The sequence below is a fragment of the Dermochelys coriacea genome, chromosome 22 (assembly GCF_009764565.3).
Source record: "Dermochelys coriacea isolate rDerCor1 chromosome 22, rDerCor1.pri.v4, whole genome shotgun sequence".
Taxonomy (NCBI): domain Eukaryota; kingdom Metazoa; phylum Chordata; order Testudines; family Dermochelyidae; genus Dermochelys; species Dermochelys coriacea.
Window position 1 is genome coordinate 13,350,234 of NC_050089.1, and position 17,408 is coordinate 13,367,641.

Below are 17,408 nucleotides of genomic sequence, written 5' to 3' on the forward strand. Positions count from 1 at the left end.
TTACTAGTTAATTTCAGCAAATCTGCTTCTGGCTCTTGGGGCTCTTATTCTGAAGCTTTTTCTTTTTAGTGGCGGAACACTTCTTGGTCAAACGTAGAAATAGGAATAAAATTGCCCTTTGTGGTTCAGCTCAATGGTGAAGACACTCAGACCCAAAAAAACCTGTTCCCAAGAATGCATGCTGAAGTATTTGTGAGATTGTCATTCTTGCTGCTTAGGCTCTCTCCTCTTCATCCCCCCCTCCCCCCCTCCCCCCCCGCAGGACTGCAAGTTGCAGGTTTTTTATTTAAAGTTGCTCCAAAAAACGAGAGAGAGAGAAGTCCAAGGAACTTTTCTCAACAGGAATCTTTATGTAAGGTAAGTAAATGTTGATCCTAGGGAGCAATGAATCTGAGCTGATTGTTCTAGGGGATTAACTTCCAGATTTTTTTATATATAAATAAATCCAAACTCAAAATGCGTCCTAAATAACAAATGTACATATATGAACAAGGCCCTCCATTTTTATTTTATTTTGTTTAAAATTACCAGGGAATTTATCATATGTTCATTACAAAAAATTTAAAATGGGTGAAAATCTGCAAAAAATTATCAGTTTTCTGAGTAAACATCTGGGTTAATATTGGAGGATCGGAGAACAGAAAAAAGCAACAAATAGAGAAAAGTAAGAGTATTGAAAGTAAAAAGTTTAATGCTGTGGTTGATTTCGTGAACTGTACATTAACAGTACATACACGTGTGTGTATCTTCCTTACATAATGTATGTTGCCTTACTTTAACATACAGCCTTGTATTTACACTTACACTAATTTATTATTAACATAAACGCACCTACCTAATACGTTGGATTTCCTTAACAAAATCAGTATTTTCATGTACTTGAGTGATCCAAAATTTGGGTGAAAACTAGTAAAAACCAAATAATCGCTTTTACAGAACCTGGGGATTGTCTGGTAAAAATTGAAAACAAAGGGTCTTCTATATTGACTAGATAAAATGTCTGCTTGGGGAGGGATGGGTTAGGGCTATTACGCTAATGCATTCTCCTTCAGATTTTACCCTGCATTATTTTTAGTGCTAACCAGACAATCCCCTTTGTTCTTATCAGAAACTGTTTGCCTCAGAAAAAAGTCAAACTATTTTTATTCTTCTTTGATTGTACTTGGTTTTGAAGGGTCTGTGAGGGCCAGAGTGCAGATTATTCATTGCTTGTACACTATGGCTCCACCAAATAAAATCTGTGTGCTCTGTAAAGGTCTGTGGAAAATAAGCACAGCTTTGAACTAGGATGAAACAATGAGAAGCTCTCTGTATACTTCCAGCCCATGAGAGCTTGGATTAGTATCTTTTATAGACTGAGAGTCTGCAGAGATCACATGAACTTGATAGCAATTGTGGTTGAACCAAATCAGGTAGGAGTGACTATTATTTTGAAGTAGAGTGCGCTGCTGGCTTGTCTTGCTGGTGGACAGTAAAATATGCATTGACGTCAGAATGGCTGATCAGCATTCAGTTCATGAAGTGGGTCAGGTTTGTTTGTACCACACTCATACCTTTCCTTTATCAGCACACCTCTCACAATTATCTCCTTCACTCATATTACCATCATAACTAAAGAGCCGTGTGCCTCCATGAAGCCAGGAAGGTTGAATTCTGTTAGTAATTTTTAAAAAGTGGATTAATTTAACCCTGAAGCTATTTGCTCTTCAGCAGAAGGATTTTTAAATCTGTGAATGACAGCTCACCTCAGAGTGTTGGATGCACAGCAAAAATGGCAGAGGTTCTCTTATTTCTGGGAAATAGCTTCCATTTTTCAGTTTGCAAACTGGTTTAAAACCTTACTCCATTGTTTCCTTTTTTAACAGACGCTCATTTAAATGATATAAACATACAAATTACACCTTTTTGATTCAAGATATTTTTTTTTAGTTTAAGTAGTTTATTATTTTAAAGGGGGTAACAAGGAAAAGAAACAAAATGCCAAGATCATTAAGACCAACATTTGCAGGCTGCAGAAACATACAGTTTACACTACTGAAAACAAAACTGTGAATGATTGTATATCTGAACCACAGATGCAGGCAAAGGTTAAGAAAATAAAGATCACTCCATTATATAATCTCAGCCCTTATAGCGGGTCCAATTGCAGCCCTCCTAAGATTCTCAGGATGACATATGCTCTATGGAAGGCTTTCTCTTGAAGAACACTAATATTCTTTAAATCTGATTGCTAGATCCTGAACAAGAAATATTAACAAAATTCATGTTATATTAAAAGGATCATCTCTGATCCAGGATGAAGTCTGATTATAATGGAACAGCAATTACAAAACACATAAACATAGAAATGAAGAAAAAACCTATTGTTTGTTTTTGTATTTACTTGAGTACCAGTTACTCTAATGCTCTTATCAAAGCAAACCAATCAAACTAAAAATAAATAAATCAAACAGCCCAATGGTATACCTTAAATGTGAGGCCATATACAATGCTCTGTCTACATCTGGGTGGGGTTATTTTTAACAATGGTATTAATACGTGGGTTTTATTTTTTAAAAATTAGAAGAAAATTATAGAAACCTAGAGAAAATAAGAAAGGGGTAGTTTTAATTACAAAGATATGGCCCAACAGCTGACATTGAACACTTATCCAAACAGGTAATTATCTTGTCCAACAGTGGAATGTGTTGGATTTGTAAAGATCCTGAGCAATTTGCTGGAATATGTATCCCTAAGTATCTGAGATTTTTGTTACATGAAGAAGTCCAACCTGAATTAGTAGGTGTCTAACTTGGGCTGTACCCTGTTGCCAATGCATGCCATTTTTCAACATTTACTTTAAAATCAGAGAGATATGTATGTTCTTCAGGACTGAAGGGGAAGGAATTGAGGTTGTAGGATTGGAGATAAAAAGCAGTATGTAATCTGCATATATGGCAACTCCTGCACTCAGTGTTGTTCAGAGAGAAACCTTGAAAAACATCTAGTGTTTGGGGTCAGCAAGATAGTGGACAGCACTGTCTAGTACCGTTCTTCAGAAAATAAGATTGAGATTTGCCACCATTAATCAAAAGGGACATTCTTGGGGAATCTATAAAGTGGCTCTGTCCATGACATAAACTTCTCCCTAAACCCTGTGGAAAAGAGGTACTGCTACCCACACCACTCGGTCACAGTCTGTCTTAGCATCTGGAATAGTATAAATTCTGAATGTGCTGTGCCATTGACCAAATGGGGAGCAAGAGGTTAAAGCCTTGCAAGGGCCATGCTGTCTTGTTATAAGTCCTGCTTGCCCTTGGTGTAGATTTAGTGAATATTAAATAAAAACAATGAAGTGTTTGGTTATATAACGTAAATACTTTACAGAGTTCTGAGAGAGGAGAATCTCAAGAATCCTTCATGCCCTAGAAAGACACATTTGTTACACCTGACCAATCCAGTGTAAAGGCCCTCTCTCTCCTTTTGCTGTTCAGAAAACCCAAGTTACAGTTGAGTGACCTTTATTTTAATGGTCTCTACAGAGCTCTGGCCTTATCTGGATCCCTTCCTGGATTCATTAAGATGCTTACTGAAATATTAGCATTGCATACAAGAGAATGGTTTATATGGACCTCTGTATTGTTATAAACAACTAGTTTAATTTTTTCAAGACAAGGCTGTCTGGAGGTATTCTGGCACCTTTTATAAAACTTTGAGCTTAAAATGATATGAATACAGCAATGTATTCTAGTAAGTACCCAGAGTGGAAACAGGTAGTACATCAGAACATAGTCTAAATTAGTTAAAAAGAATTTAAAAAACCTTCAAACTAAGGCTCTGCCTACACTACACGTGTTACAGCAGTACAGCTGCAGTGGTGCAGACACTTCCTACATCGGCAGAAGGGGATTTTTCATCAGTATAGTTATCCTCACTCTGAAAACTAGAACCATGCTGGAGAGGACCCTGAAGGATGCCATCCGCTGCCAGTATGTGGAAAACCTGAAGTGGAAGCCGGACCAGGGCAAGGTGTTCAAGGTGACTTGCAAAGTAGGACACCAGCAACCACTTCCTCCCGAGGGGCAGCTTCACCCGGTTTGCTGACTGGAGATTCATCCACAGGGTCTGGCTCAACTGCGTTCCACTGAACGGAGCCATCCACCATGGGAATCGGGACAAACGATGTAGGTAATGCGACTATACCAACGAGACCCTATCCCAAGTCCTGTGTAGTTGCAAGCCCCACTCCAGAGCCTGGCAGCTGCAACACAATGTCATCCAAGATGGCCTGGTCAGAGTCATCCCACCACCCGTTGGGAAGGTTGCCGTGAATTCCACCATTCCCGGAACCGACAGCCAACTGCGACCTGACATCGTTCTCACCAACGAGGACCGGAGGAAGATCATCATGGTGGATGTCACAGTGCCCTTCGAGAACAGGACCCCAGCCTCCCATGACGTCCGAGCTCGAAAGGTGGAGAAATACACCCCTCTGGCCAACACCTTGAGAGCTAGGGGTTACCAGGTTCAGACACGTGCTGATCGTCTGAGCCATTTGTGCATGGGACCCCAGTAACAAGCGAATGTTGCGGGAATGCGGAATCGGTCAACCCTACGCTCAGCTGATGCGGTAACTCATGGTGTCGGACACCATCAGATGGTCGAGGAACATCTACATAGAACACATTACCGGACATCGGCAAACTAAGGAGGGATGAGCTGGAGTGCCAGTGAAAAAGTAACTGAAAGATTCCCTGATAGATTTCCTTAATGGACAACTTACCCCAATTCTCAGTTACTGAGGGACAGTCTCCATTCATTGATATATTTTGCTTTCCACAGCCAAATCTCTGAACAACTTCTCATGACTGATGTACGTGAATACTTGGATGCTAATATCCAAACTGTATTCTTAAATTTATTCATCTAAATTTGGGTTATTGCTGATTATGTACTCTGTGTATCATATGACTTTTAAAAGAAACTCTGTATTTATGGATAATCTAAGTGCTATACCCAGATGTACAGACTCTCTTTTCTCAACCTACGTATTATATAATTTTTGTTTAACATTAGCCTTAATAAAATTGTTAATCCAGCTCTCCAAGAAGCAGTAGATAGACAGGTCATCAGCCTACACTTGGGCTTAGGCTGACCTAACTATGGCACGCAGGGCGTGAATGTTTTCATAGCCCTGAGTGACATAGCTAGATTGATCTAATTTTTAAGTGCAAACCAGACCTAATTTTTACTTTCCTTGGGAATTGTAACAGCACCTTGTACATTTTTCTGCAAGATAAATCACTGTAATTTTACCCCTTTGAAAGTACTTGTGGTCTGATATGGAAAATTCCTAACAATGGCACCTGAACAACACTGCAATTTCTGGCAAAAGACTGGTATCTGTCTGAACCGCTGAGTCTCCAGGAGATCTTAACTGATCTGACAAATTCAAGATAACTGGGGAGAGAGTTCAGACTTAATGACATCTACACAAATGGCAAAAGGCTTCTGAGGAAAGAAATTGCCTCACATCTCCTGAAGTCAAGGTTGCTAAGCCAATAATGTGTGAAGAAAAACTGTGTGTCAAAGTGAATTAAAAATTTCACAACACAAGTCTGGCTGTGATCGGAATAAGGCAGGTGAGAAACAGTGACTGGGTGATTTTTGTTTTTCATTTATACTATTTTCTTAAGTATTTTTCACAACTTATTTTGCAATTATTGGGTCTCAGGGAGGGAGAAAGGGAAATGTGGCATGAACTTTACATTCTGTGCTTTGCGCTGAGATACAGAATTGGAGTTGATATTGATCCTTTGCCCCCTCCAGCTGAGAATGATGTACCACATGACCATTGAAAAGAGAGGCTGCTTGCGTGCCTTTCTGGCCAGCTTGTCAGGCTTTTTGCATGTTTTCAAAATGTGATGTTGTCATAGATCCACAAGATATGCGATGCCTCTGACCTTTATACAATCTTTCTGGAAGTGTATGTGATAGGCCCTGGGCCTCCACGCTTCACAAGGCGGGGGAGCCCCATGACTCCAAGACTGGATTTTTGGCTTCAGCACCTCTGTTTTTCAGTGTGACTCCTTGAACTGGTCCAAATGAGCTTGGACCCCTCTTAGGAGACTTCCAGTTTGAGGAGCAATGCAGCCAGGAGATATTTGCAGTGATACAGGACAGTCTTTTCAAAACAAGACATTATTTGTGAACTGGAATACGATATTTAGGGACAGTGGTGATGCAAAGCCTAAATGCATGTCCTGCTCCAACTTGCCAGCTCATCCTTACTTAATTATGTGGGGCCGGCCCCTCTGGGTACATCTACACAGCAAACAAACAAACAAAACAAATAAAACATTGGCAGTGAGTCATAGCCTGGGTCAACTATGGGGCTAAAAATAGCAGACATGCGGGCTCGGGCTGGAGACGAGACTTCGAACCCGGCAAAGAGGGAGGGGTTCGGGAGCATAGGCTCTGAGACTCTCGCCCCTTCAGGCTCCAGCCCAAACCCGAACATCTACCCTGCTATTTTTAGTCTTGCAATGCAAGCCCCACTAGCTCAAATCAGTTGACCCAGGCTCTGAGACTCACTGCCACCAGTCTTTTTTTGCCGTGTAGATGTATCCTCTTTTGTCCTGGCGTGGAAGACAGTTGGGCGGTGCTTTCCTGTAGCAAACCTCCCTGTCCCTGCCCAGTGGTCCCAGATTGAATTATTCCATTTGCTGGAAGAGCAGGATTCTTACTGCCCTCTCCTGGCATTTTAGCTCTTTGTCTGGAGTGAGTCCCAGTCACACTGCATTCTCATGTATGCCCTCCTCCCTTGGGAAGGAGTTGTGGTCAGACAAGTAATTGTCCATCCACATCCACCAGGTCCCTTTGTCTGGCAGTTAACAGTTATGCAGTCTTTAAAAGTTAATGGTCCAGCCATGGGTCTCCATTGTCTCTCCCAAGGTAGCTCTCTTCATATGTTGAGCGTTCTTGATAGTCCAGTTATACCAACCTAGACATGTCTACAGGATCCACACTTGGTCAATTCATTGCATATTCCCCCTTCTCTGGAAAGAAATTAACCCCTTCCTACCAAATGGGCAGCAATAAAATAGTAGTGAGTGGGGAAGCTAAGTCACACAGACGCTTCATAAAAATAATACAGAAATTTTCCATGTTTTCTGCAGACATTTTTCAATTTGACAATTCTGTGCAAAAGACTGACACAGAGAAGATGATTGATATGTAATGACCAACAGATGGATGCATGGATTTTAAAGCCAGAAGGGGCCATTGCGATTATCTAATCTGACTTCCTTCATGATAGACGCTATAGGATGTTACCCACTAATTCCTGCACAAACCTAATAATTTGTGGTTCAACTACAGCATATCTTCTAGAAACAGATCTAATCTTAATTCAAAGATTCCAAGCAATGGCTAATCCACCCTATGCTACATTTCCGTTTTATGAGATGGTCTGTTTGATTTATAATAAAGATGGCTCATGCTGTATTCCTAATCCAATAATTAAATACCAATTGAAGGTTCCATAGAGTTCATATACACAGGTTTTGAAGGAAGAGCAAATTATTCTTTTCTTCTACAAAAATGAGTGTTCTAGTATTTGAATTCTGGTAGCTCCATCAGTGTGCTAGGGCTGTTTAAACTCCTGTGAAGACATAATCCCTCTTGTGAAGAGCTAACTATCGAAGAAGACAAGTAGTCTATGAAATATAGAGGAGCAGTGTAAAACACAGTCAGAATGTATACGTTTCTCCCCCTCCACCCACACACACACTCTAAAAATCCATAATCCGCAAATACCCTTTTGACTTAACCAGTGTTAACTGGCTATATTCTTGCAGGCATTTTGACAGAGGTGGGTCTGGAGGAGAGAGATGAAGGCGGTAGTGGCCTTCTAGATCAGTTGAGGGAGAGTATTCAATTCATAAAGGCAGCCCATTCATTGACATCTCTTAGTCTTGTTTCCCAACAAGAGAACCCTGGGATATGATTAGTGTCTGTTTTGTTATTGGTAGGAATATTGGGTATGGTTAATTTTGAGATGGGGAGAGGGTGACTTAATGCAATATCAAAGCAAATTAGAATTCCAATGTTGTGATGATTGTTGGTGGTGTTTGGTTATTAATAAAAATGCCGCCAAATGCTTACCTTTAGTCTTGTCCTTCTCTTGTGACTGCAAGTTCTGTGGTGTATCTTGAACAGGATGGATCGCTTATATAAAGAAGAAAATCAATTTGTGAGGTGCATGAGACAATGATAAAGAAATAGGTGGGGGACCATATGGTTACAGCTGAGCAAAAAGGCACAAGGCTAATGTTTATAAAAGGAAACTGGACTTGGCAGTTCCGCTTGAGTTCTGATGTGTTGGAGTCATCTGAGTGTGGTGTTCCTTGAGCATATCATGTGAATCAGAGATGATAGAAAGGTTGCCCACAATCTACTTAATGAAATGGTATGTAAGTGTAAGAGAGTATGGAGCAAAGCATCATTTCAGGAATATCACTGGGTTTCTCTGCTTGGGAATGTCCAGACAAAGGTTCTAAGGAGAGAGACACTGATTTCTGCTTTATGCTTAGGAAATGATCAGCCACTTAATCATGATGGGTTCTGGTCTAGGCTCTGCTACTAACTCAATGTGTGTGATCTTGGGCAAGTCAGTTAATATCTGCCTCATATATTCCTCATCTGTAAAATAGGGATATTTGTTATCAAAACAACCCCTATAAGGTAAGACGAGCTGAATAATAAATGCTTTGAGATTCTTGGATGGAAGGAGTATACTATAAAGGTGCAAAGTATTATTAAACTTCATGTAACAAGGAGTGACGTCAGTTCAGAACTAGTTTTAAGTGTAAGTTAGTGTAGACATTTATTTCCTGTATCTGTGTCCAGTACCAAACCCAAGATAACAGTGGGTGAGTGGAAGGAGAAGGATAAAGCAAGGGAGGAAATGGCATGGATTGCGTTTGTAGTGTGACTGAACTACACACTTCAACTGCTTATGTGGACCAGATAAGCCACAAAACATGCCATATTAAAAGACCAGTTTATGGGAGGAATTCCCCTTGAATCATCATACTTGGTGAATATTGACTTAATGTTTGCATCACCTTAAATCATGTTTCCTGCTGCAGTGATTTCAATATTGTGATCTACAGAGAGCTGACTGGCCACGTGGCATTGGCTTTCTTTGTTCCCAGCTGCTATATTTAATTAATAAACAGCAAAAAAAAATTGACTGACTATTTTGCGGATGGTACTTTACACAAAGCAGTTGTAGCTACTAATGGTGCTATGCTATCACGAATGGAAGTGGGGGTTATCCAGGAGACAGTCTTTCTGTTAAGATGTAATCTACACTATGAAAAAGCTTGCGACTCCCCTGATATTACAGGAATCTTGTTTAAGTTCTGTGACCCACTGACTCAGATTTTATTGGTTCAGTGCTTGATTCTACTGAATTCCATCAAAGAAAACACAATTAATGCATTACAGTAATAGTTAGAGGAAATTAAATGAGCTCTAAGGATATGTCCACACTGCTATTTTTAGCACTCTAGTTCAAGCCCTGCTTCTTGCCTATCTAGGGTGGGAGGCTCATTCCCAGCTGCAGTGTAGACATACCCTAGGAGAGTCTTGTAGCCTTATGTTAGAGAAATGAACATGCCTTTATTCTACACTGAAAATAAATCTTGCAATTCCAACTCCACATATGTTCCATTCCAGAGCAAGGTTAGTTTTACTTAAAATTGTCAATTCCTCTTACTGTGGAATTAGCTTGTTTTCATATAGTTAACAGAAACACTGTGTTGCTGTGCTTGTGACTTGCAGGGTCTTTATATGATTTTGTAGCACAGGTCATATGAGGCGAGAGCCGAGTCCTTTCCCAAACATAACACAATATATGCAAATAGAGCAAAATGAAGTGGTATCAGTGGTGCCTGCACAATGTCTACTAACCAGTGTGTTTATCAGTGAAGCTATCTGCTGATCACTGCCACATGCTATTCACATGCCTCTGAGGTATTCAACGGTTGATAGGACTGAATCAACAGCCTGATTACTGTAAATCAACACTATTGACTTTCACAAAATTCCCCAACACACTAGTGTACAGTTACACATTAAAAGCTCAGCTACTTAGGAGGGTAGAGCTTTATCACCTGAAAAAATACAAGCTGAAATCTTGTATTATATGACTTGTTGTTCTCTGGAAAAGTTAGCAGGATCACTGCTTCAAGGAGCAGCTAAACAATGGCTAACACCAAGTTAGACTAATGCTGAGCATATATGAAGTTCTGCACAGTACATTGGATTGTGGGCCTTAGATTGCCTGTGACCTGCTAATGTTACATGTCTCAGAGTCTGTCTACCCTTAAAATGCTACAGCGGCACATCTGTGCTACTGCACCGACGTAGTCCTTAAGTGTAGATACTACCTATACCAATGGGAGGGGTTCTCCTGTTGGTGTTCATAATCCACTTCATCGAGAGGCAGTAGCGAGGTTGACGGAAGAATTCTTCCATCGCCTTAGCGCTGTCTACATGGGGACTTAAGTCATCTTAACAACGCTGCTCAGGGGTGTGTTTTTTTCATACCCGACTGACGCAGATAAATTGATCTAATTTTCTCATTTAGACCTGTGTGACAGTCTGTATATTCATTCTTTGTACACAACTATGATCCATTTTATACAAAATATGCCTTAGGTTTGAAAACTCATAACTGGCTGATCATTATTGTCCTGGTAAAATGTGTGTGACAACATTGTATGTAAAGTTGTAAGTTTCTACTGTATGAAACTATTAAGGTATGTTCCAAGTCTGGGGAGCAGTCACAAACCAGTTCCCCAGAGACAAAAGGCTAGGCAATGCCTCAGCCGGGTGTTAACAAAATCAAATGGACTGTCACCTGGTTAAGTGACCATTTTTTGGCAGGAAAGAGGATGTGAGTGAAAAATCTACATCTTGACAAAGGAGCAGCTCGGAGTTCCATCCACACACACTTTCTCCTTGAACCTCAACTTTCGATGCTTCTCAAAGAAGAGAAAGAACTATAAGAACAGAGAGTAGGTGCCCCAAATTATCTCTCCCTTTCTCACTACCCAAGGCATCTACAACACCTGAAGAACAAGGAAGTATCATTGGACTGGGGGAGGGATCCTGACTGAAAGAAATGCAGCCAGTAAGACTGCTGAAACGTGTTGAGAGCGACTTTGCTTTAAATTCACTTAGCTTGTTAAGTTAGGCATTAGTTGCATTTTACTTTTATTTTCTTGTAACCAATTCCGATGTTTATGCCTCAGTAGTGGTAATCACTTAAAATCTATATTTCTGTAGTTAATAAACCTATTTTATTGATTTATCTAAAACAGTGTGTTTGGATTGAAGTTTTTGGGAAACTCCATTTGGGATAACAGGATTTGTACATATCGTTTTCTATTAATCCAATGATGGACTTAATACGAGCTTGAATTGTCCAGGAGAGAGGCTGGGCAGTACAAGATGTACAGTTCTGGGGAAAGTCTGGGGCTGGGAATATGCCGGCGTTGCTCTGCAGTGTAATTTCATGAGTGACTGGCTGTAACGCTCAGGGTATGTCTACACTACAAAATTAGGTCGAATTTATAGAAGTCGGTTTTGTAGAAAGCGTTTTTATACAGTCAAGTGTGTGTCCCCACAAAAAATGCTCTAAGTGCAGGTAGTTGGTGGACTGTGTCCACAGTAACGAGGCAACTGTCGACTTCTGGAGATTTGCACTGTGGGTAGCTATCCCACAGTTCCCGCAGTCTCCGCTGCCCATTTGAATTCTGGGTAGAAATCCCAGTGCCTGATGAGGCTAAAACATTGTCGCGGGTGGTTCTGGGTACATATCGTCAGGCGCCCCCTCCCCCCCCCCGTTCCCTCCCTCCCTCCGTAAAAGCAAGAGCAGACAATCGTTTTGCGCCTTTTTTCTTGAGTTACCTGTGCAGACGCCATACCAGGGCAAGCATGGAGCCCGCTCAGCTAACCGTCACCGTACGTCTCCTGAGTGCTGGCAGACGTGGTACTGCATTGCTACACAGCAGCAGTTTATTGCCTTTTGGCAGCAGACAGTGCAGTATGACTGGTAGCCGTCATCGACGTAGTCCTGGGTGCTCTTTTAACCGGGCGCCTGGGCAAACATGGGAGTGATTCAGCCAGGTCATTTCCCTTGTTTCGTCTCATGGCGATTGAGTCCTACCGGCAGTGCACTGTTTTTTCTTAATCTGCAGCCAGCAGAAGATGATGGCCAGCAGTCATATTGCACCGTCTTCTACCGAGCACCCAGGAGGTGACAATAGCTAGCGGTCGTACTGCACAGTCTGCTGCCACAAGATGTATAAAGATAGATGAAGTGGCTCAAAACAAGAAATAGACCAGATTTGTTTTGTATTCATTTTCTCCTCCCTCTCTCCCTCTGTGAAATCAATGGCCTGCTAAACCCAGTTTTGAGTTCTATCCTTGAGGTTTTGAGTTCTATCCTTGAGGCGGCCATTCAGTTTCTCGCAAAGCCACCCCCTTTGTTGATTTTAATTCCCTGTAAGCCAACCCTGTAAGCTATGTCATCAGTCGCCCCTCCCTCCGTCAGGGCAATGGCAGACAATCATTCCGCGCCTTTTTTCTGTGCAGACGCCATACCATGGGAAGCATGAAGCCCGCTCAGATCACTTTGGCAATTAGGAGCACATTAAACACCACACGCATTATCCAGAAGTATATGCAGCACCAGAACCTGGCAAAACTAAACTGGGCGAGTAGGCGACGTCAGCGCGGTTACGAGAGTGATGAGGACATGGACACAGACTTCTCTCAAAGCACGTGCCCTGGCAATGTGGGCATCATGGTGCTAATGGGGCAGGCTCATTCGGTGGAACGCCGATTCTTGGCCCGGGAAACAAGCACAGACTGGTGGGACCGCATAGTGTTGCAGGTCTGGGACGATTCCCAGTGGCTGCGAAACTTTCGCATGCGTAAGGGCACTTTCATGGAACTTTGTGACTTGCTTTCCCCTGCCCTGAGGCGCAGGAATACCAAGATGAGAGCAGCCCTCACAGTTGAGAAGCGAGTGGCAATAACTCTGTGGAAGCTTGCAACGCCAGACAGCTACCGGTCAGTCGGGAATCAATTTGGAGTGGGCAAATCTATTGTGGGGGCTGCTGTGATGCAAGTAGCCAACGCAATCAAAGATCTGCTGATATCAAGGGAAGTGAGCCTGGGAAATGTGCAGGTCATAGTGGATGGCTTTGCTGCAATGGGATTCCCTAACTGTGGTGGGGCCATAGACTGAACCCATATCCCTATCTTGGCACCGGAGGACCAAGCCAGCGAGTACATAAACATACATAAACCGCAAGGGGTACTTTTCAATAGTGCTGCAAGCACTGGTGGATCACAAGGGACGTTTCACCAACATCAACGTGGGATGGCTGGGAAAGGTAAATGACACTCGCATCTTCAGGAACTCTGGTCTGTTTCAAAAGCTGCAGGAAGGGACTTTCTTCCGAGACCAGAAAATAACCGTTGGGGATGTTAAAATGCCTATAGTTATCCTTGGGGACCCAGCCTACCCCTTAGTGCCACGGCTCATGAAGCCATACATAGGCAGCCTGGAGAGTAGTCAGGAGCTGTTCAACTACAGGCTGAGCAAGTGCAGAATGGTGGTAGAATGTGCATTTGGACGTTTAAAAGCACGCTGGTGCAGTTTACTGACTCGGTTAGACCTCAGCGAAACCAGTATTCCCACTGTTATTACTGCTTGCTGTGCGCTCCACAATATCTATGAGAGTAAGCGGGACACATTTATCGCAGGGTGGGAGGTTGAGGCAAATCGCCTGGCTGCTGGTTATGCACAGCCAGACACCAGGGCGGTTAGAAGAACACAGGAGGGTGCGGTGCGCATCAGAGAAGCTTTGAAAACCAGTTTCATTACCGGCCAGGCTACGGTGTGAAAATTCTGTTTGTTTCTCCTTGATGAACCCCCCCGCCCCTTGGTTCATTCTACTTCCCTGTAAGCTAACCACCCTCCCCACCTCTCTTCGATCACCGCTTGCTGTAGCAGCGGTCTGTGCTCTTACTGCCTTTCCTGCAGCTCAGCCATACGCTGGAGCATATTAGTTTGATCCTCCAGCAGCCTCAGCATTGAATCCTGCCTCCTCTCATCATGCTGCAACCACCTTTCAGTTTCAGGCCTCTCTTCAGCCCACCACCTCTCCTCCCGGTCATTTTGTGCTTTTCTGCACTCTGACATTGTCTGCCTCCGTGCATTTGTCTGTGCTCTGTCAGTGTGGGAGGACAGCATGAGCTCAGAGAACATTTCATCGTGAGTGCGTTTTTTTCGCCTTCTAATCTTTGCTAACCTCTGGGAAGGAGAAGATCCTGTGATCCTTGAAACACATGCAGCTGGTGGAGGAAAGAAAAAGGGACAGTGGTATTTGAAAAGTCACATTTTATAGAACAATGGATACACTCTTTCACGGTAAACCTTGCTGTTAACATTACATACATAGCACATGTGCTTTCGTTACAAGGTCGCATTTTGCCTCCCCCCACTGTGTGGCTAACAGCGGGGAACATTTCTGTTCAGCCACAGGCAAACAGCCCAGCAGGAACGGGCACCTCTGAATGTCCCCTTAAGAAAAGCACCCTATTTCAACCAGGTGACCATGAATGATATCACTCTCCTGAGGATAATACAGAGAGATAAAGAACGGATGTTGTTTGAACGCCAGCAAACATACATTGCAATGCTTTGTTCTACAATGATTCCTGAGTACGTGCTACTGGCCTGGAGTGGTAGTGTCCTACCATGGTGGATGGAATAAGGCTGCCCTTCCCAGAAACCTTTTGCAAAGGCTTTGGGAGTATATCCAGGAGAGCCATGAATGCCAGGGCAAATTAATCATTAAACATGCTGGCTTTTAAACCTTGTATAGTATTTTAAAAGGTACACTCACCAGAGGTCCCTTCTCTGCCTGGTGGGTCCGGGAGGGATCCTTGGGTGGGTCCGGGGGGTACTGGTTTCAGGTCCAGGGTGAGAAACAGTTCCTGGCTGTCAGGAAAACCGGTTTCTCCACTTGTTTGCTGTGAGCTATCTACAACCTCCACATCATCGTCTTCCTCGTCCCCAAAACCTGCTTCTGTGTTGCCTCCATCTCCATTGAAGGAGTCAAACAACACGGCTGGGGTAGTGGTGGCTGAACCCCCTAAAATGGCATGCAGCTCATCATAGAAGTGGCATGTTTGGGGCTCTGACCCAGAGCGGCCGTTCGGCTCTCTGGTTTTCTGGTAGGCTTGCCTCAGCTCCTTAATTTTCATGCGGCACTGCTTTGGGTCCCTGTTATGGCCTCTGTCCTTCATGCCTGGGAGATTTTCACAAATGTTTTGGCATTTCGAAAACTGGAACATAGTTCTGATAGCACGGATTCTTCTTCCCATACAGCGATCAGATCCCGTACTTCCTGTTCGGTCCATGCTGGAGCTCTTTTGCGATTCTGGGACTCCACCATGGTCACCTTTGCTGATGAGCTCTGCATGGTCACCTGCAGCTTGCCACACTGGCCAAACAGAAAATTGAAATTCAAAAGTTCGCGGGCCTTTTCCTGTCTGCCTGGTCAGTGCATCTGAGTTGAGAGTGCTGTCCAGAGCGGTCACAATGGAGCACTCTGGGATAGCTCCCGGAGGCCAATACCATCTAATTGCATCCACAGTACCCCAAATTCAACCCAGCAAAACCAATTTCAGCGCTAATCTCCTTGTCGGGGGTGGAGTAAGGAAATTGATTTTAAGAGCTCTTTAAGTCGGAAAAAAGGGCTTCGTCATGTGGACTGGTGCAGGGTTACATCGATTTAATGCTGCTAAATTCAACCTCAATGCCTAGTGTAGACCAGGACTTATACAATAGAACCGGGAGTAACTTATCTGCTGGAGACGTGTGAGAGCAGACCAGGAGTGTTAGCTCTCACAGCAGAGCAGTGTAAAAGACACCCCAGATTGGAGAACTGAGGGAATACAGCTGTTCATCAGTCCAGATTGTGTCCTGGGTAATGTCACAACCAGGCTTTAGTTTCCTACAGAAATACAGCCCATTAGTTAACATTAAAGTTAGGGTTTGTCTAACTCTTGAAAAGGTTTTTAAACAAAGAATATGTTCATCCCACTCCCTTTACCGCTCCCTCTTTCACCTTTAAGTTTTTTCTTCCTCTTTGAGTGCCAACAGTGATATACTCCATACAGAATGTACTGAAGGGTCCAGGGCCCAAGGACCTAACTCTTCAAATTGGTATATGAAAAAACTGTCTCCCTCACAAAGCAAGAAAGAAATCCTGGCCCCACTGAAGTCAATGGCAAAACCTCCACTGATTTATTGGAGTCAGAATTTCACAAGAGATGAGCAGGTGCATTGCAGTGGAGGTTTATTTTTAAAAATGTGTTAATAAATAGCTTAACGCCACTTTGTGGATTAGCAATGAGAGGCTTTGTTGAAGGAAAGGGTTCAGAGGAGGAACTTGAAACAGGTGTGCCAAGAGGAGGAAGAAGGGTGTTACAAAGGAGTATGGAAGAAGGTAATGAAATGTGGACAGAGTAAAGGGAGAAAGAAGGATAGCTAGAAGTAAGAGTAGAGAGACAGATCAGAGTTATGCTGAGCATTGAAGATGTTGACTAGGAAGTGTGTGTGTAAAGGCAGAAGAGAGCCAGAGGGCTGACATGGATTGTGGCAATGGACACACAACAGTCCCCACATTTTGTTTTCTTTCTTTATCTGGTGGCGCCTTGAGGATGGGTGTATTTTGTCCCTGCTGTCCTGAATTAATCATTCATTTAGCTGAAGACCCGGATAACCACTGTACATGTACAGACAAGCTGATGGCACATAACTGCTCTCTTAAAGTCAAAGTTAATAGCTATTCCAAAGCAACCTTTCCAGAGACATTGTCAAAGTCCAAATCAGCAGTCAAAACCTGAAAGGGACATCGGCTAAAAAATTACCCTGAATGTTTTTGTACCTACTGTTTACATGTAACCGCTATGATTACTAGAACTGAGAGAGTGGAGCAAGCACATTTTCTCTATTTTTTTTCCCCCAGTTTGTTTACTTTGAGCATCTGTTAGCACTGTATTGGCCGCTGTTGGAACACAGGATATTGGGCTAGATGGACCTTTGGTCTGACCCAGTATGGCTGTTCTTATGTTTGTATTAAGTCAGTTTTGATGCTTCCTCGGAGAGGCAGCATTTCCCAATGGATAGGTCATTGGACTGGGATTAAGGAGACCCAGGTTCTGTGCCTTAGGTTCTTTACCATTGAAGAGGTGTGTGCCCTTAGTCAAATCACTTTCCTTCTCTGAGCCTCTAGTTCCACTCCCACCCTTGTCAGTCTTGTCTGTTTAGATTG

General features: G+C 42.9%; 1 protein-coding gene across 6 annotated transcripts in view; it reads left to right on the forward strand.

Annotated features, from left to right (window-relative positions):
• The window catches only part of SIK2 (salt inducible kinase 2), a 116,823-nt gene that overhangs the window by 66,858 nt on the left and 32,557 nt on the right, over nucleotides 1-17,408 (forward strand). The gene's annotated exons all lie outside the window — the stretch shown is intronic.